At 34.9% G+C, this 21,271-nt stretch overlaps 1 protein-coding gene across 8 annotated transcripts in view; it reads right to left on the reverse strand.

The window, feature by feature from the left end:
• The window catches only part of FOCAD (focadhesin), a 234,736-nt gene that overhangs the window by 98,033 nt on the left and 115,432 nt on the right, over nucleotides 1-21,271 (reverse strand). The window lies entirely within an intron of this gene.

The following is a 21,271-nucleotide window of genomic DNA, read 5'->3' on the forward strand; positions in this document are numbered from 1 at the left end:
TATTAACTGCAAAAGAAAAAAATCTAACTTTGCTGTGGACAAACCCAGTATACATCACCTTAACCAAGCAATTAAGATTAATATCACCAAGTGATCAAGGATAACATTAACAGTGATAAAACACCCTGTGTCCCTGATATGACACACTGAGAAAGGCGTATTATGTCTGTAGTGTTCTTGCCCAAAACGCATAATCTCGTTTATCTATTCTACAATTTTAAAACAAGATTATACTGTAAAGCACAGGGAAATATACACAAGATCTTATGGTAGCTCACAGAGAAAAAAATGTGACAATGAACATACATATGTTCATGTATAACTGAAAAATTGTGCTCTACACCGGAATTTGACGAAACATTGTAAAATGATTATAAATCAATAAAAAAAGGTAAAAAAAACACATAATCTCAATCTAATCATGAGGAACCATACACACCCAAATCAAAGGACACTTTACAAAATAACTAACCAGGACTCTTTGAAAGTGTCAAGATCATAAAAGCAAAGGAAACTGAGGAACTGGCACAGATTGGAAGAGAGTCAGGAAACATGACAACTAAATGCAATGTGGGATCCCAGACTGGATCCTGAAGCAGAAAAACAACATTAGCAGGAGAACTAGTAAAATCTGAATAAAACCTATAGTCTAGTTAACAGCATTGCATCAATTTAATGTCTTAGTTTTGATAATTATGCTACAGTAATAAAAGGAAGATGTTCACATTAGGGAAAGCAGGTGAAAAATACATAAGAAATCTCTGCAGTATTTTTTTTTAAATAAAAGCTTTTTTGAGATACAATTTGCAGACCGCACAATTCACCTAAAGTGTACAGTCCAACAGTTTTCAGTATATTCACAAAGTTGTGCAACCACTGCCACAATCAAATTTAGAAAATTTTCATCAACCCCAAAAAGAAGCCCTGTAATCATTCATCAGTTCCCCTTTCCCCCTGGCCTTTCCAGTTCTAGGCAACCATAAATCCACTTTCTTTCTCTATAAATTTGCTTTCCCTAGACCTTTTCTATAAGTGAAATCATATAATATATTGGCTTCTTTCAATTAGCATTTAAAGGATCAACTGTTTTTAAGGTTCCTCCATGTCCTAACATGGATCGGTACTTATTCCTTTTTATTGCCAAATAATATACCATTCCATGTATATACTTTCCTTTACTATTTTTTGAAACTTTTCTTTAAAGTTATTTCAAAATACAAGGTTGAACAAAGGAATAGAAAAAAAGCACTACTTAAGAAAATAATGGCTGAGAATTTCCAGAATCAATGAAACACATTAATTTGCTAACTTACGTCCTAAGCAAGATAAATAAAAGTTTGTATCTATATACACTATAAAATGACTGTTTAACAGCAAAGGCAAAGAGACAATCTTCAGAGCTAAATGAGAGAAAATACAGGACTTATCTACAAAGGAAAATTTCAGAGTAACAACAGACTTTTCAAAATTAACAAGGCTAAAAGGCCATGCAATAAGATCTTAGAAGTGGTGAGGAAACTATTAGCCTACAGTACTAAATCCACAATTCAACAGTAAGGGCAAAACAAGCAAGAACAAACAAATAAACTAGAAGGGATAATGCAGCGGTATTATGCATACATACCATATGAATATTTACTTACAAATGACTCAGAATATCTAGCTTAATTGTCTATGAGATTTTGGAGAATTCATCCCATTCTGACTACTTACATTTCATATATTATGTTGCCGCTTTTGTTTCTTGGGGAGAATACTTGCCGCATGTTATTCTTCCACAAGAACCTTAGCAACACAGCACAGATTAAGAGGACCCGATGCAGTGCGGTATACTGGAAAGAGCACATGACTGGAGTCAGAAGCCCCAGGTTTTCCCATTTGGTAGTTGTGGGATTACAGCAAAGTCCTTACTCTCCTCCAGTCTGTTTCCTCAGCTGCAAAACTGAAATACTACTACCAACACCTGCTCTGTGCATAGCACAAGGTTAACAGTGAAGGCAATACTGAGGCAACGGTATGCAAATGTGCCTTATACACTGTAAAAGAAGGTTACTGCTGTTACAACCAATAGAAAAAATAATGAATCCCCAAAGAATCAGAGTCTCTGCTTCAATTTTTGTGCTGTAAGAATGACTCTGTTCCTTCGCGGAGGAACAGATAGCTATCTTCTAATTTTACTTCCAAAAGCTATTTCTAGAAATTCCTAAGAACAGCCTACTTCTTTTGTCCCAATGCTTTACTCCGACAGAGGGAAAGCTTTACAAAAACCTTTAGGCTACGAAAACCACCTTATTTGCCCTTTTCATAATGAAGGTAAAAGAAACTGCCTTCACAATTAGAGGACTCAAGTCATCATCATGCAGTGAAGCCCTCTTAAGCTAATTCAGCACACACAATTCATAAAACAGGATGCTTCTGTTACCAAAATACAATAACAGGGGATAAGAGGGAGTTTAAGGAGCCACAATCAATGGAGCAGAAACAATGGGGAAAATAACATTCTTTCTTATCCTAATAATATGGGGTTAAAGGTTATAAGTATAAAAAAAATGACTAGCACAGGTTTATTTAAGCAATTTCACAGTCTTTTAATGTCTGAGACTAGTGCATTATCAAGGCAGTGTTGTAGCAAATAATAGAAATAAATATTGAGTTGCCTTTTCAAAAGTCCATTATAATCTAAAGGACCGTAGTTCTAATGATTTTCTATTAGAGTTGCTCAGCTTCTGTCCTGTTCATGGCAAATAATGTAAAGGCACATATCTAAATCTCAAATTGTGGCTTAATGAATCAAAAATATGGGTACTTGATGTGCTAAAGCTACTCTCACACTAACAATTCCTAACATCACTATGCCATTTCCAATGAAGGCACAAATGAGATCTTTCAAATTATTCTGTTTTTCTGAAAAATTGGCAATTTATAGTACAGACTTACAATTCTAATATCTGAATAGAAGAGGCTTAGACCTATATAAGTGCTACAAGTGAAAACAGAAAGGTATTTAGTAAACAGACTGATCTAGATTATTAAGCCACCCAAGGGACTCACTACTCAGTAGCTAGGGATTTTAGGTTTCCCTTCTTTTATTCCCCCATGTGAGAAGCTGCAGCCTCCCTGAGACACCTCCCTACAGGGAACAATATCTTCCAATGCAAACTCCATTGATTTCTCTGTAGGAACACAAAGAATGACACAAAGAGCTCCCCGCAGGGACGTTCACTTTTCAGTTTTGCTAGGTTCTGTCTGGATTAATTATCTATTTCATGTTGGACATTCTTCTGGCATGAACTAGCAAACTCACAGTAAGAATGTGTCAGAAATATCCTTCGACAAGAAAATGATTAGTGCTTTATTCCCACCAAATAACCAAAGGGAATTTTTTTTTAAGGTCAACACCTTCCCCTGTTCAGATAAATGGAATTTAGACTCCAAGGTAAAAAAGAAAAATAATAGAAATTCAACCAAAATAACTTAAAACCCATAAAACCAAACTGCTGAAAAGTTTTTCAGCAAATATAAAATTAAAAACAAAGCTTTTGCACAACAAAGAAAACCACTGACATAACAAAAAGACAACCTATGAAATGGGAGAAAATATTTACAAATGATGCAACTGATAAGGGGTTAATATCCAAAATATAAAGAGCTCACATAACTCAATATAAAAAAAAATTTAGAAAATGGGCAGAAGACTTACACAGACACTCAGCTGTAAAAAAAAAGAATGAAATACTGCTATTTGCAGCAACGTGGATGGACCTACAGAATATTATGCTTAGTGAAATAAGACAAAAAAAGACGAATATTACATGTTACCATATATATATGGAATCTAAAAAATAATACAAATAATTGTATATGCAAAATAGAAACAGACTTGCAGATATAGAAAACAAACCTTTGGTTACCAAAGGAGAGGAAAGGAGGGGAGGGACAAATTGGAGGTATGGAATTAACAAATATAAATTACTATATGTAAAATAGATAAGCAAGGATATACTGTATAGCACAGGGAATTATACACATTATCTTGTATATATGGAATATAATCTTCAAAAATACCAAGTCACCATGCTCTACACCTGAAACTAACAAAATACAATAAACAAAGGAACCAACCCTAACAACATCTTGATCTCAAACTTCCACCCCCAGAATTGAGAGAAAATAAATTTGTTACTTAAAAAAATAATAATAAGATAAAAGCAAAACAAATTGAATATCCACTAGCAACAAGAATAAAACACTATCATCTAAATTTTAAAAATTGTTAAAGGGACTATTACAAGTACACTGTAGAAAAAGATCAAGAAATATAGTTTAGAGCCATTTCACATTGAAAAATTAACATGCTATGTATCAAAAATAATTGATGAATTAAGAAATCACTTCAGGACCCTAAAAATACTTCAGAGAGCAATTTTAAACTCAAAGATGAAGCTTTTAGGAATATTGAGTTTAGCACACTTTACAAACATGGAGTTCCATGAATATGTTTCCAAGTAACCAATGTTGACATTACTGAAACTTAAGCTGATTATATGTCCAGTGAAAATGATGCTTCTATCACCCTCCACCGACTCTATGTATCCACAGATTATGGGATAACAGAACTGATAAATTCTTTGTGGATAACATTAGTAAAGATCAGTCTTTTAGATCTGAACGGTTTATACAGATCTATCTACAACACTGAATAACAAGGAAGAAACACATCTATTACTCTGCCTTAAAAAAGAATGAAATCTTGCCATTTGTGGCAACATGGATGGATCTAGAGGGTAGTATGCTAAGGGAAATAAGTCATACAGAGAAAGGTAACTACTGTATAATCTCACTTATATGTGGAATCTAAAAAACAAGTAACAAACAAAAATGAAAATAGACTCACAGATACAGAGAACAAATGAGTGGTTGCCAGAGGGGAGAGGGGTTGGGAGATGGGTGAAATTAAGAGAGACAAACTTCCAGTTAGATATTTAAATAAACAAGTCATGAGGATGTATTATACATCATAAGGAATGTCGTCAATACTGTAATGACTTTGTGTAGGGACAGATGGTTACTAGATTTATGGTCATGATCATTTCACAATGTATTTAAATGTTGAATCACTATGTGGTACACCTGTCACTAACATAATTTTGTATGTCAACTATATTTCAATTAAAAAAATCATTTATCACAGTGTGGTGCATATCATGAAAAAAATCAAGACAGAAAACACTTTAAGTATCTCACAACAGGAAATTCATTAACTATATTACAGCCATGTGCTCATTCAATTAGAGGTCAAAAGTCAATTATCAACATGACTTGGTGTCCAGGATAAATTGTTAGCAAAAAAAAAAAACCACAAAAACCAGGTTACAAAGGAATATCTATAGTATTATCCCTTTGTTATATACATACTCTGTGATTTACAGGTGATTTTTAATCTTTTCCTCAGTCAAAACTTCTGATTTTCCTACTATATACATATAATATCTGAGTCATATTTTAAAGAAAATACATATGTATTTTATGAACTTAAGTCTTAATGGTCTTTCTATAATTAAAAGTAACTTTAATTGATTCTCCCACTTTCTTACAGATCACATAAAGATTTATTTTCATAAGGCACCGAAATTTACAGTATTTTAAAACTGACATTTGGCAAGGTGATCAACCTTTGATAACAGCTGACATTTATGTTTCTTCTATCCATCCACCTAAATTAATACTCTTTCATACAAAAACTTGGAAGTTTACCATAGCAGTTCTTATTTTACAAAGTGGAGCCCAACATCTTCAACCATACATGGGAAACCTAATATAATTCCACAGATTTTTTAATACACCCTATTGCTTGCCACGATTAGTGTTCCTCCTCCCACAGAGCATAAGCCAGGAATGAACAACTATTCCTGCCTTGTCAACTACACGTATGGCTGGTGATAACTACACAATCCATAAACACATATCAGGTAGATAATGCTGCACAAAGCTGAAAAAATTCTGAACAGACGTACTTAAGAGTTTCTTGTAGGGTCTCAATAAAAGTAATAGCTAGTAACAACATCAGAGTTTAGGTTTAACAAGCTGCAACATGGATGAACCTTAAAAACACTAGGCTATGCGAAAGAAGCCAGTCACAAAATACCACGTATTATATGACTCCATTTATATGAAATGAAAAACAGGAAAATCTAGAGAGACAGAAAGTAAATTATTGGTTGTATAGGGTTGGGGGCAGGGAAGGGATAGCTAAGGGGAATTTGATAGTGATAGCTGATGTACAATTTTATGAATGTACTAAAAAATCACTGAATTGTATACTTCAAAAGAGTGAACTTCATAAATAAAGCTGTTACTTTCTTAAAAAAAAAAAAAGACACCATAGTCAGAAATATATAGCTACTACATGGCTCAAAAAATAAAAGGCAAATAACTTGTGTGCAATTGTGCTCAGGCATAAGATAAAAGAATGAAGAAATTTCATAAAGTCAAGGGTAACAGTGCTTCAGATAAACCTTTCAGCAATCCAAATCTGGAATCGGCATGTCTAATGAAATGACACAACTACATATACATATATATACACATATATGTATACATGCATATATACACATGCATGTAAATATATGTAAAAGACACAACTACATGTATACATGTATGTATATATATCTCATAAATTCATTTAATTCATACGTACAAACTGCAATGGATTGCTCTATTCTAACAAAGGAGAAACGAAGCTACAACCAGTCTTCACTGTAGAATTCCCACTCTTACTTTAGGATACCTGGCTATTCTAGGTGACACATGACCATCTGATGGAAATACAAATAAAGAAACCATCAATCCAAATATTAAATATTACTAGAGCTTAATTTCACTCTCTTTTTGAGATAAAAGATAAGAAATGTTCTAATGTCCTGCTCCCATATCTCATGGCTGGGCTTACACACAAAACACTTTAGAGACGTCTGCTCTTGAAAACGGTCCCAGACTTCACTGGACATCAAAGTCACTGGGGAGCTCATTAAAAAATAGAAAGCCTAGGCTTCATCTCTAGAGATTCTGATTTAGTGGCTCAAGCTATCCACGAGCTTTTGAAGACCCTACCCCTACACATTAGAAATCATCGCCCTTCATGTTTTGATGAAGCCCACAACTTGGACAGAGTAGCTAAGCTAAATGAGAAAAGGAGAGGAAATATACTCTGACTGAAGCTGTAAGTGTAACAGGATGAAACAAAGCCAATAACATTCTTTTGTTTGACCTGTCCTCAACAATTTGAGATTAAAGTCATATGATCCTGTCAACTGTTTAAGCAAGTTAATTGCTCAAACAACCACTTACGTAAGTAGAGGCACTACGAAGCAAAAAGAATGGTATCTCTGACAGTATCTTATTCATCACTACTGAATTAGAACCTAGGGCAGTATGTTCCAACATGCTACTGTGAGAAGAACTAAGCCCAGCTTTTACTAAAGCTCAAAAACCAGACAACAGGGTCTATACAGTATGAAGTCATCTAAATCATGAAAGGTAAATAATATATACTGAAAATAGGAAAAAGGCATAAGAATGACATCCAACTAATAGTATAGCCCACAGACTCAAAAAAAAATCCTTTTCTGTCAATTCTGAAAAGTCTCTCAAACTTAAAACTAAAGAACCTTAAAACAAAATGCATATATTATCGCCTGTAAATACTGCCTCTGGATTTATATGCATGCTGAAGAGGCTTTCTGAGTAATTCTTTATCTATACAAAGTTTTACCAAATTCTTGCTGTCTTAATTCCCAGTATTTTCTAAGCAAGTTAACTGTCTTCCACTAACACATGATTTTAATCATTTAATCAACATGAAGTCTAATCTGGAAACATTAGTGTTTCCGGAAATGAGTCTCAGTGATATTTTATCTTAGGCAATGAGAGGGTAAGACAGTTTTGTTCTTATCAACACACTTACACAGCATGGAGATGAGTTTAAGTACCACAGATAATACTCCCATTTTTGATAAATGTTTAATTCTAGGTCACTTAAGGGTATAGGATGAATAAGTTTTTTTAACTTTAGGTCACTTAAGGGTATATGCTAATTTCTTGGAAGAAATAATGCTTTCAATCACATCTCAAAATCCATAAAGCCTTTCAAATATGTAAAGCCATTTAGTCTACTACCCTTCTTCCGTGATTCCCTCTCTACACCCCATGTTCCCATGTACCCCCCAAAGAAAAATTCACCCCTTGTATAAGCTTAAACCAATATATTTCATTCAATGGAATAGCAGAGTGGCACACAATTAGCATCATTTTAGTCATGTCATTATTTCCAGCTCAGTGGCATTTATTCAGATGAGCACAATTTGCAATCACTGAGCCCAGCTCTTCTGATGTTAACTGGCATCATTAAAACCCTCCTAGTGTCCAACTCGTTTGATCTTCTAAAGAATGCCCTGGGTTTGTGACTGAGAGCCGGAAACTCACGGCTGGATACTCTGAACAGCGTTCATGTTTGGTCACAGACAACTCACATCAGTTAATAATCCTCAGAGACCATGATTCCAATCCAAGAGGGAAAACTTTTCATATAAAAATTCTTTAAACACAAAATTAACAGATAATTGGATTAAAATGATGAACAGGGGGCAAGAGGAGCCCCTAAATGTCATAACTTCAAAAGTTGAGATTGTAAGTTGTTCAAAGTGTCTACAAGATCATAGCAAGTCTGGGTATGGTGAAGGGCAGACAGGAAAGGAGAGAGGACTGAATCATAAAAGCAAAAACAGGAAATGATAAAATTTCAATAACTCAAATTTAATATTTTCAAGTGTTGATTTACTGGTCAACTTTGCATGATCTACAAATACTTTCTTTAAAAAAAAATTAAAACAACCAATTAAATATAGTGGGCAGCCTAAGTCTTTTCTATTTAAAGAGAAAAAAAATATTTTTATTTTCCCACACATTTCACATGTGTGCTGAATAGCATTCCATTATACAAACCTACCACAGTCAGTTAACATTTTGAAAATGAAAAACCATTTTTAAAAATCTACTTACGGGGTGACAAAGTAAATGTTATAATATCCACAAATGTTTAATAAAAGGCAAGTTCCTGCTGTCCTTTTAAAGTTAAAAATAAGGCCAAACTACAACTTTCAACTGCAAAGAGTCATTGTGTAGTATATAAAAAGCTCAGCATGGAAACAGATTCAACAAATGTACAAAAAGCGTTTTCATGCCCAGGAAGAACTGAAGGCATCAAAAAACATGCCCCAACTACAAATAACGTCAAGCTCAGTTCAAAAAGACCAGCAAATTCCTTCTCTAATGCATAGCAAATTAAACTTAATCAACTCCTCTGCAAGGTCGAACAGGCAATCTACCTTTAAATGTCCCCACAAACAAAACATAAGAACAACAAAAGAGGTTCCAGAGAGTAATAAATACTGAATCCACAGTAGGCGACAGAACCCTTACTGTACACAGCTGAGAAAACCTGCCGCGGAACAATGGATCACATTTCCATATTAAATTATATTTATCACGCTGAAAAATGCTTAAACAAAATACAGGATTTCTATTGGCCATTTTTATACCACACTAACTCCCTAAAACCTTCCAAGCCCAGTCCCATTGAAAACCTGAGTCCCATTGAAAATTGTTCCCACCCCATGGTGCACTGAAGGAGCCGCTAGACAAAGAGCTGGGATGATGGGAGAGGGCAGGGACAACTACCTTCCCCCGTGATTTCAGAACGTAAATCAATAAAAGAGGATAGAATAGCCAAAACATAACCTTGGCAGAGGGTATTTCCGGGAAAATCACTGCTGTGACAAATGGCCTGAAGTGAACTCTTGCAGCGGTCAAGAATCCCCAGGAAAGGCCCCTCCTCTCCTTATCTATTGCTCAATTGTACAATACTCCGCTTTGAAAATATAACACCCTCTTGGAGCTGGGCAAGATGAAAGAGCTTTTCTTCATGATCCTGCAACGCCTATTAATTTTTGCTACAACAGACTCACAGCTGATTAAGAAAACAGAGGGCTAGCACAGCCTCGCATTCCCATCTGAAGACTTAAGAGAGAAAATCTTAAAAGTGAATGAGCCCTCTTTGTCAGCACAATGTATTGATTTTCACTTCTGCACACACCAAAAGCTGTGTCTCCTCCAACTGCGGACAATCTATTTCGACTGCAAGTCATTTTCCTCCTTGAAACATCAGAAGCAATGTTACTAGATTCCTACACAGTGAAAGAATTATCTTTCAGAAATACTATGACTCATTTACCATCACGCAGAGCACAGGTTTAGAAATCAATGGCTGACGGAACAAAACTTAAACTGTCCCCAAAGTACACTCACACTTTTATCACAATTGGAAAAGCAACATCATAGAGTGAAAAAGTACAAGAATATAGTTAAACCAAAGAGCCTTTAAATCTCCATGTTATCACATGTTTACTTCAATTTGGATATTATTTTGATTTCCTAGACTCATCAGCAAAAGCACCTACATTACAAGGTTATTGTGAAGTGTAATACAGAATATAACAGATACCAAATGCCAATCATAGTAATAACTAAAGTGAAAAAATGTAGCTTTTATGGTTTTGCTTTATCAAGGTACAACAACATACTGCAAAAAGCACAGATCTTAACTGAACGGTTCAATGAATCCTAACAAATGTATACACTACTATAATCACCACCCCCACCAAGATACAGACCACAGAAATATGTGGGCCACATAGGCAACTGAAAATTTTCTAATAATCATATGAAAAAAAAGTAAAAGGAGACAGATGAAATTAACTTGAATATACTTTATTTAACCCAGTCTAGCCAAAATATTATCACTTTACTATGTAATTGATTTAAAAATATTACCAATGAGATATTTTCTATATTTTTTCATATCAAGGCTTCAATCTGCTGTATATTTTACACTTACAGCACATCACAATTTGAATTAGCCGCAGTTCAATACAGCCATAGTTCTACTATAACTACTAGATTAGACAGTGCAGATACAGACCACAGTCCAGAAAATTTCCTCATGTCCCTTACCTGTCTACCCTTCTCCCAACCCCAAGTCAATTACCATGCTGACTTCTATCCCCACAGATAAATTTTGCCTAATATTGAATTTCATAATAATGAAACATTTAGACTTTTTGTGATTGGCTTCTTTCACTGAGCATGCTTTTGAAATTCATCTATGTCGCGTTGCAAGCAGCAGTTGTCCGTTCCTTTTTATCGCTGAATAGCATTTCATTGTACAAATACACTACCCATTTGTGTTGTTTCCGAATATGCTATCATCAGTAAAACTGAAATGAACACTCATGTACAAGTCTTTTTGCGGACATGTTTTCATTTACTTGCGTGACTATCTAGAAGTGGAAATGCTGGATCATAAGGTGGGTTTATGATCATCTTTATAAAAAACTGCCAAATACTTTTTTCCACAGTGGTAGTATCATTTTATAATCTTGACAATAATGTATGAGATAAAAAATTACTTCATACATTCTACAATATTTGCTATTGTCAGTCTTTTTTAATATTAGTGATTTCAGTGGTGTGTATGTTTCCCAATGACCGACAATGTTGACAGTTTTCACGTTTACTAGCCAATCATATGACATCTTTTTTGAAGGGTGGTTTGGAAAGATGAAGGGAGACTTGTTACAAAGACAAACTGAGATCATATATATGAAATTATCTGTAATATTAAAATAATAAAGGATACAATTGCAAGGACTACCTGGGTTAGGCAGATAATGTAAATCTAAAAGTCAAGGGAAGTGTTGCAAATTAGAGTACACATTCCTCTAAAGGAAGCTATTAACTGCTACTTTGCACCAAGTTGTCAGCCACGTGGGAAAGCAGACCAGGTACTGCAAGATCTTCCTCTCTTATCAAGAGAGGGTTGATATCTGTATTTTTATTTTTAATTATTAATATTAGAATTAACTAAAAATATTAATCCTATGATAATCAAAGAAAAGAGGCCATAAGTTTTCAAACTTTGATTTATATAAATGTTCATGGTTTTAATATAAGCAAACATTCTTATATGGTAAACATTAAACCATTCAGGATTGTTACTGATCAACAATGATACCTGTCAAGACAAGGGCTATCAATCTACTAAAGACAGATGACAAATTCATTTTCATTGGCAAGGCAACAATGCCCCAGAGAATTGAGAAAGAAAAGGCTGGTTAGGAGCTCCTGTTTCCTCTTTCCTAGCTAGCTTCCTATATGATAAAATATATCCTATAGTATTCTTAGTCTTCAGTGACTATCCACATCACGTACATTTTAGTAAGAATGAAGGTAGCAGCTAATAATACTTCAGCGACAATACCCACCTAGGAGTATATGCACTATTTGGGAAGAGCAGAAGAAAGATCTACATTCATGGGATATTAAAACAGTACTACTGCTTTGGAAAACAGTCTGGCAGCTATTAAAATGGTTAAACATAGAGTTATATGATCCAGCAATTCCACTCTTAGATCTATACCCAAGAAAAATGAAACATATGTCCACCCAAGAACTTGAACATGAATGTTCATAGTAGCAGTATTCATAACAGCCAAAAAAGTGGAAACAACCCAAATGTCCCTTCACTGATGAATAGATAAATAAAACACGATATCGCCATACAATGCAATATTACTTAGCTATAAAAAGGAATGAAGTATTGGTACATGTTACAACATAGATGAGTCCTGAAAACATTATGCTCAATAAAAAGCCAGTCACAAAAGGCCACATAGTGTATGGCTTCATTTACATGAAATGTCCAAAACAGACACATCTATACAGACAGAAAATAGATTAGCAGCTCCCTATGCCTTGGGGGTATGGAGGATGTTCTTTATGGGCTAATAAAAACGTTCTAAAGTTGATTGTGAAGATGGATGCACAACTCAAAAAGCAACTGAATTGTATGCTATAAATGAGTTGGATAGTATGTGAATTATACCTCAATACAACAGTTTTACATAAAAAGAAAGAAAAACTAAAGGTATTATTGATTCATAAAGCCTCTTTCTTCTAGTCCCAAATATTCTTTCCCTCTGCCATCTGAAATTGCTCCTTGAGGTTTAGAGAAGTATTCCTTTGATGTCATATCTCTCCTCTGTACTATTTCTGAATTTCAAATACATTCAGTGTACTTAACACGATGTTCTCCCCTGCTAGACTGTGAGCTCTTAGAAGGCTGAAAATGTCTCATAAATCTTTATATTCGAGAGCCTTGCACAGTCTGGCTTAAGATTTCAATATTTTTATTTTAAGGTTGACACTTTTGATGTCCTGCCCAGGGAACACTTGCCCAACATTCGCTGTTGCAGTGGACACAGGGCTGGGGGCAAAGCTGCACTATCTCCTTTTCCCTTGCTCTCCTCATCACTTCTATTCATCAGACAATGAATAAACGACAACTTGGCAGGACACTGCAGAAGGGCTGCCAACCCTTCTATTCGAACATCTTCTGGAACAGGCAATAAACTTTATGAGATTATGAGATAAACAGGATCCCTTTTACACTTACAACCCAGAAATCCTCAAGGCAAAACAAAGACAACATTCTTTAAAAAGTGTAAAAAAATAAAGCAAAAAAAAAAAGAATTTAAATAGGATCTCTAGCCAACAAGATGAATTTCAAAACCACCTTTTATAAGCACTCATAATAACAATACACAAATGATTTAAAAATAAAGTTAATAAAAATACATACTTAACTTTTTACAGCTTCTACTTAAAAGTCTGGAATGGATTAAACCACTACTACCCTTTTAAAATTACTAATTCTCCAAAGCCCAAAAGCTAAGCCTATATGGGTCAAATTCATTGTGAGGAAAGAATATTCATTTTAGACCTTTCCTTTCCTCAATGACAGTTTGTAATTATAAAGGACTCTGGACTCTTGATAATAAGCAGAATGATCATAAAGGAAGAAATACTACCCTAGATTCAATGAAGTGGTAAAATAATTGAACTGTTCTCTCTATTAACAATTCTGCCAGAACCTTGGGTACAAATTGCTACATTACACTTCTCTCATGCTCAAGTAAACATGAAAAGTTGCTAAAAAAGTAAGCTAACTATTTAATATGATTGTAAAAATATCCTTAAAACCTTAAAATACTTAGTTCAAGTAAATAATCCAAAAGAGGAGGGGGGCAATTATACATATATATATTACTTCTTAGTCTAATTATAAAGAGAAAAATGGGAAGCAACTTAAAAATCCAATCAAAAATGAATTATTTGATTACTTATGATATTTTTACTCAAAAGGAATCATTAAAACATAGCAACATCAAAATATTTCTAGCAAAACGTGAAGAAAATGGAGAAGACAGAAATTGTAAAATATATGTTTGTAAAGAAAATACAATGGGGAGGAAATGGAAAACTTAAAATGGTTTTGTGAGACACTAATGAGGGATACTATTTTTTTTCCTTATCCAAAGTAAACGAGATGCTATAAAAACCGAATATATTTAAAAGTGAACAGAAATGCTTCAACACTTTAAAATATAAAATTTAATAAATAATCCATAAAAACACTAAAAATTAATCATTTTGGCTCAGATATCTTTTTCATTAGGATCTAATCTTTACACAAAGCCTAAATAATTTAAAATCTTATGCATTAACCTATCATAAAGGAAATAGAGGAATATTGGGAAAGTGTCCAAATTTAATGATCACAAAAAAGATTTCTCCAATAATATCACAAAATGGTAAGGTCAAATGAATCCAAATGTGATCTGCAAGAACACATAATGATAGTATATGAATTATATCTCAATAAAGCTGTGTTTAAATAAAACAAAACAACATAGTGATTAACACACAGACTTTGAATTCAGGCAGATCAGGCAAAAACCCAAATATCCATCAACTGATGAGTGGATAAATAAAATGCAGGATGGTCATACAAAATACTATGCGGCCATAAAAGAAATGAAGAATTGATACATGCTGTGACATTGAGGAACTCTGTAAACATGTTAAGTGAAAGAAGACAATATACTGTCTTCATTTAAAAGGAATCTACCCTTTCAATCTCTCATTGGAGACCATGATAAATGATTAAGCAGCAGTAATTGTAGGCTTAATCTGACCCTACCAAGGACAAATGCATTTCATGATATGACTTTCAAAACTGAAGAGTCTGTTGTCAACCTTAGGAAAAAGAGCTCAACTTATCAAACAAAGACAAGGATGAGAAAGCCAGCAAAATCTAATTTTGGACGGTTTTCCAACTAAGATATTTTGTTAAAGATAGGGTTATTCAATTTAATTTCTTATCCTTACTGGTTTTTAAAATTTCATTGTTTTAGGCTGTCTTTCTATAGTCTTAATTATATTTGATGGGCATAGATCTAAAGAGAAATGGATAGAGAAAGCACTATCAAATGCTGCTGGGAAATAGATTTATAACTACGCTGAATATTTTCATTCTTGAAACTCTTGGCAGCCATCAGTGTTTCACACATGATATCAATTAGAAAACAGAATAAATAGCCTCATAGAATGCATGCTGGCTTCTGTGGGTAGCAAGCTGGCAAAAAGACAAAAGATTAGCCCAAAATTAGTAAATGTGGCCTGGCAAAGGCCACCAAGTTGAGTATATTTTACAACTTTAACACACATCACAGGACATCACAGCAGCTGCTCCACAAATAATGAACATACACAAACAGCTTGGAAAGGCGTACAACAGGAAGGTACGTCACTACTATCAAGACTCATCAAGGAGGAACAGATTATTCCTACTTTTTTAAATGAACATAAAGTTCATTATCAAACATAAAAAACAATATCTTTGCTACCAAAATTAACGGTGATTGCCAGTTTCAACAAATTCCACAACTTTAGACATTTGTAACATCTATAAGGAAAACATGATAAATAACACTTATTCACCTCTAGTAGCAGCAATAAAATAGTGGGTTCACCCTCAAGACAAGAGAGATGAAAAATAAGGAATAAAGACGTAAGTATTCTTTATAATAAAACTAAGTTAAATGATTGCTGGTATTGCTTTTTGATTTATTAATGCCCCCCTGATTACAAAAAAGAATTTAAAGGAGCTAGCATCTATTTGTTAAAAGGACAACATATTAAATTCTTATCTCATTTGCAACATCTCATTTGAAGTTTCTTAAAAATGAATTTTGATTAAAAATAGTATATAAGATTTGGATTATATTATATTGCATTAAAAGAGGGCGTAGGGAGAGAGAAACAATGAGAAAGAGAAATGCCCTTAACCAAGCGTAAGAAAAGGAGTAACCGAGGCATCAAACAAGACACAAGGCTTCATTAAATACAACTTTAGACATGGTGCCTCAATTCCTCTAGAGGACAATGGAATATAAGAAAGTACTCACTATAGGATAAATGTTTCCCCCTACCCCAAATTCATACATTGAAATCCTAATCCCCGAGGTGGTGGTATTAGGAGACGGGGTCTTTGGGAGGTGATGAGGACAGCCTTTATGACTGGGATTGGTGTCCCATAAAGAGGCTACAGAGGGCTACCTTACCCCATCGGCTACATGAGATTACAGTAAGAAGGCAGCTGTCTGTGAGGAAGACAGCTGGCTATGAAGCAGGAAGCAGGCCCTCACTAGACACTGAATGTGCTAGTGCCTTGACTGTGGACTTTCCAGCCTCCAGAACTGTGAGAAATAAATGTTTGATGTTAGTAAGCCACTCAGATTATTTTATTTTTGTTACAGTAGCCTACATGGACTCAGACAGTAAGACAGTATGACAACGCGCTCAAAATTATCCATGTGGATAGTGGTTTGGATTGGGGGAACAGACTTGGGGCTATATATTCAATAAGCCCAAATGATCTCTTTTAAGTATACAAAGAAGTACCAAAAACTTCAGTAGTGAAGGGATAGCATACCATTTAGAGGAAGAAATTAAGTCATTGTCATATATTATGTGGTTTTTAGGGGAAAGATAAATAAAACTAGTCAGAACCTCCTTGATGGCATTCACGATAACCAATTTTTCAGGAGCAAATTCAACATTTAAAGAGTACCTATGTGGATAGACATTATGCTAGGTCTTTTTTGTGTGTAATTTCATTCTATCCTCATCTGAAGAAATGAGGCTCAAAGAGGTTAAGTAAATTAGTCAAAGGAAATACAGCTAATAACGTATATATCAGGTACAGTCCCACAGCTGTCTAAAAACAAAGATGCTTTCTCCCACATCAGGCAACATTTTTCTTATCTCCCGGGCTAACTGCAGTTAATGATATCTCAGAGAAGCAGAATCAGAAAAATCACTTCTTATGAGTTAATAAGTCTCTATAGACAACAGAGCCTTACAGTAACAAGAAGAGGAGCAGAGGATGGGTGGAGACACAATGGAATCACAGACACAATGAGACAAATTTTTTAGGATGAAAAATTTAATCTCAAAAATGAGTCAATTTCTGTTTGGAAAAAATAATGAAATATTCCCAAATGATAAGAGTGATCACTTTCTGGAGGTGAAAGTATAGAATTCTTGATTCTCTCAAAGCTTCTGCTAAAAATTTCATGTCAAAATAAGTAGATGTTTTATGAAAGTAATATGATTATTAAAGTGATACTTTCCGATTTCAGGTGATTGATTGAAGTCCTTGGTCATGTGCAGTATTCGCCTACTGCAATAGTACTCTGCTATGAAACCCTAACAACTTTTGAATTACTGGGCACACCATCTGAAAGAACTGTCCTTAGTTCATATCACTTCCTGAACAGTGATGATGTTTACTGCCTACTAAAATAAGTGTTTATCCGAAAGAAAATTATTCTCATACCAAGATCCTGAGCAAATATCTAACCTCCTTCTGAGGTCTATTTTCCTCAACTATAACATGATGTTATAATCTGTATATTGAAGAGTTGTCAAAGAACATAAATGAAAAGTGCTTACTTACCACTGGGACATGAACATATACACACTAAATAGAATCACTGCTTGTATGATTAGCATTATACTCATTATCATCATATCAACCATAATTACCATAAGCTAAGAGAATTCTACTTAGTCTCATTCACTAAAGAACTAGAATTGTATAGGTATGTTCACTGTGTCAAAAAAAAAATTACTAAGGAAAGAATCAATCAAGATGGCAGAATAGGAGGACATAGAACTTACCTCCCCTCACCCCGCCCCCACAAACAAAGCAAAAATAATCAACATGTGGAATAATTCCCTGTAAAAACTAACCGGAAACTGGTGGGAAGGCTCTTGTACAAACAAGGGTATAAGAAAGATACACATGGAATCAGGTAGGAAGGGAAGAGAAGCAATCAGGATGGGACCTTGTGCCCCTGGGATGGGCCTCAGAGGAAAAGGGAGATGACACTCGAGGAGACCCACCCTGGGGAGTGAGCAGTTCAAGCCAGACTGGACCACTGATACAGAGAAGACAAGCTCTCGTGAATGTCTGGAGGGCTGGTGGGACCTGTGAGGAACATGTGAGCACTGGCTTGCTCCCAAGGCAGGGCAGAGAGGGTGAACTGAGGACTGCTGCTGTGGCTGCCCGGTTTCCCACAACTGCCCCAGTGTGCACCCCAGCCTGAGCTGTGGGAATGCTCTAGCCTACTTACTCCACCTTGCAGCTCCACATTAGAGCAAAGGCTACCCCAACCAGGGAGAGAGACTGGAACTTGGTTGTGAGACACAGAGGTAACTTGGAATGAGGGTGGCATACGAGCACAGTGTGGGCAACTATTGCTGGCATTTACACAGGCAACACATCAGGGGCAGTCCCGATCTCTGGCAGTAGCCAGACTGCTGTACTCACGCGCTGACACATGCTGAGTGTTAACACGGGCTCTGTCTGCTCTGTGGCACAGCTCTAAAACACGCTAGGGGCAGCAGAGGCTGGGGGTGGTGACTGGCTATTAGGGACAAAGGAGACTCAGACGCAGAGGGGGCTGCCATTACTGGCGCTTGCATAGGCAGAGCATTGGAGGCAACCTGGACCTCTGTCTGAGGTCAGCCCACCATAGCCAACACGCTGTCAGGAGCCAAGAGTTCCATGGCTCCTCTTGCTCCAGCACTCCTCATCCTTGGAGTAAGGGTGCCAGTGCTGGGAGAGGGGAGAAGTTGACAATAAAACAATAATAGTGGGAGACTACATTCTATTTACATCAATTCACAGATCATCCGTACAGAAAATCAGCAAAGCAATGTGGTCATAAATGACACAATCAACCAGTTAGACTTACTAAATACCTATAGGACATTTCATCCCAAAGCAGCAGAATACACATTCTTTTCAAGTGTACATGGAACATCTTCCAGAAGAGGTCAAATGCCAGGCCACAAAAAAAGGCTCAACAAATTTAAGAGGATAAAAATTATATCAAGCATTTTTCTGACTATAATGGTATGCAACTAGAAATCAATTACAGAAAGAAACATGGGAAAATCACAAACATGTGGAGAGTAAACTACATGCTACTAAAAAAAAAAAACCAATAAGTCAATAAAGAAATCAAGAGGAAATCAGAAAATACCAGACAATTGAAAATGTAAAATTTCCAAAACTTATGGGATGCAGCAAAAGCAGTTTTAAGAGGGAAGTTTACAGTGATACAGGCCTTCTTCAAGAAACAAGAAAAATCTCAAATGAACAACCTAACCTATTATTTAAGGGAATTAGAAAAAGAAGAACAAATAAAGCCCAAATTCAGCAAGAGGAAGGGAAAAAAAATCAGAAAGGAAATTAAAATATATATATATATATAAATATATATAAAATATATATTAAAAAACAATAGAAAAGATCAATGAAACCAACAGGTGGTTTTTTGAAAAGATAAGTGGAATTGATAATACTGTAGTCAGGCTCATTAAGAGGAAAAGAGAGAGGACCCAAATGAAAAAAGAAAGAATTGAAGGGAAGAATAACAACTGATGTCACAGAGATACCAAAAAAAAACAAAAAAAACCCAAAAAACCCCATAAGAGAACACTATGAAGAGTAATACGCCAAGTTGAACAACGTAGAAGAAATGGACAAATTTCTAGAAACAGGCAACCTGTGAAGACTGAATCAGAAAGAAACAGGCAATCTGAACAGACTGAAACTAGTAGCAAAATTGAATTTGTAACTTAAAAATTCCCAACAAACAAAAGTCCCAGAATGAATGGCTTCACAGGTGAATTCTACTAAACATATAAAGAAAAGCTTACTTATACTTCTCAAACTATTTCAAAAAATCGAAGAGGATGGAACACTCACAAACCCATTCTATGAGGCCACCATTACCCTAACACCAAAACCAGACAAATATACTGCAAAAAAAGAAAGTTTCAAGCCAGTATTTTTGATGAATATAAACATAAAAGTCCTCAAAAAAATATTAGCAAACTGAATCCAACAATACATAAAAAGGATCATATATCATGATCAAGTGGGATTTATCCAGGATGCAAGGATGATTCAATATTCAGAAATCAATCAATATGGTAAACATTGTTTATCCTTCCATTAACAAAAGGAAGGATAAAAAAAAAATCACATGATCATCTTTACAGACACAGAAAACACATTTGACAAAATTCCAGTATTCATTCGTGATTAAAAACTCTCCTCTAAGTTGGTATAGAAGAAACTTATCTCAACACAATAAAGGCCATGTATGATAAACTCATAGCTAGCATTATACTAAATGGTGCAGGGCTGAAAGCCTCCCCTCTAAATCAACAGATGAATGGATACACACACACACACACACACACACACACACAATGGAATATTACTCAGCCATAAAAAGAATGAAATTCTGAAATTCTGGACCTAGAGAATATTATGCTTAGTGAAGTAAGTCAGACAAAGGACAAATACTGTAAGTTATCACCTATGTGTGGAATCTAAAAGACAAAACAAATGAATGTATATAAAAAACAGATTTATAGAGAACAAACTAGCAGTTACCAGTGGGGAAAAAGAAGCAGAGAAGGGTTAGATACAGGTACAAGATTAAGAGACACAAACTACTATGTATAAAATAAATAAACAACAAGGATATATTGTACAGCATAGGGAAATACAGCCATTATTTTGTAGTAACTTCAAATGGAGTATTACCTATAAAAATACTGAATCATTATGTTGTACATCCGAAAATATAACATTATAAATCAACTATACTTCGATTTAAAAAATTATAATAAAGCAGCTTACAAGACTGCATAAAATTTTTTTAAAATATAA

Source organism: Camelus dromedarius, chromosome 10, assembly GCF_036321535.1.
Source record: "Camelus dromedarius isolate mCamDro1 chromosome 10, mCamDro1.pat, whole genome shotgun sequence".
Taxonomy (NCBI): Eukaryota; Metazoa; Chordata; class Mammalia; order Artiodactyla; family Camelidae; genus Camelus; species Camelus dromedarius.